This window comes from Oryx dammah, unplaced genomic scaffold, assembly GCF_014754425.2.
Source record: "Oryx dammah isolate SB20612 unplaced genomic scaffold, SCBI_Odam_1.1 HiC_scaffold_1326, whole genome shotgun sequence".
Taxonomy (NCBI): domain Eukaryota; kingdom Metazoa; phylum Chordata; class Mammalia; order Artiodactyla; family Bovidae; genus Oryx; species Oryx dammah.
In genome coordinates, this window is record NW_024071449.1 from 971 (window position 1) to 1,940 (window position 970).

A 970-nucleotide genomic window follows, 5' to 3' on the forward strand; every position below is an offset into this window, starting at 1 on the left:
AGTGGCCCAAAGAAGGTGAGGCTCACAGTGGGCGAAGGCAGGCAGACAGCTCCTAACAAGAGCAGAGATGTCAATGGTTATTCATAAATCTCCCAAATGTGGCCGCAAGGAGGGTTTAAAGGGTTAATTACCCCCCTTTTCCTGCCACTCGGCTTTCTCCAATGTGTCAGTCCATGACACGGATCGCTGACTTTCTAGAAATACTCCCTGGCTTTGCAGGGACGTTCCGTTCAACAAATGGCATCCAATTTGCTCACGGTCCCTGGAATCTCCATTTCCTCAAAGGATTTTTCATCTCAATCCAGTTTGTGTGAAGGTTTTTTCCTTCTTCATTTTTCGGCAGAAGGGAATAGGCAGAGCCTGCTTTACTTTTTTTTTTTTCTTTTTCTTTTCTGTGTTATTCTTTTTCATAACGTGAAAACCTTTGCAGAAGAGTCTGAAATTTGGGAAAAAATCCAGCTCATATGCAGATATTTCTAGAATTACGTAAAATGGAATGAGATTTGTACAGTTTAGAACAGGAAACGGAAAATAACTGCTGTGTCGTGTGTTCTATGAGATGAAAACTATATGATAAGCAGGAAAACAGCCCCAAATTCATCAGCCTGATTCAAAGCTCTCCTTCTTTCATCAACTCACACAGAAAGCAGTAACATTCACTTTCTTAGATTCCTGGCAGGGCCACATTTGGGCTAACTCGCAATCTCTTCAGATTATAAGCACATTCTCAAAGAAATGACAAGAAAGTATCTTGTTTTTTTTAAAACTCAAGACACTTACGTTTTACTTGCTCTGTTCTGCTTCCTTCTAGGAAAAGAAAGAACAGCAACAAGGAGAAGATGTATCTCATGCCTCCCATGCCGCCCATCTTCCACTTTTTTCTCATTCCGGCCAGTGCCAAAGGCAACTGGAAACTTTCAGGGCCCAGTGTACTCGAGCTGTTGGGAAGCAAGCAGACAAAAAGACTTAG

At 42.1% G+C, this 970-nt stretch overlaps 1 long non-coding RNA gene across 1 annotated transcript in view; it reads right to left on the reverse strand.

The window, feature by feature from the left end:
* Positions 1-382: 382 nt before the first annotated feature.
* The window catches only part of LOC120859507, a 3,540-nt gene continuing 2,952 nt past the window's right edge, over positions 383-970 (reverse strand). The window contains exon 2 of the long non-coding RNA XR_005720098.1: positions 383-938. This is a non-coding gene — a long non-coding RNA (uncharacterized LOC120859507). The remainder of the gene's footprint in view (positions 939-970) is intronic.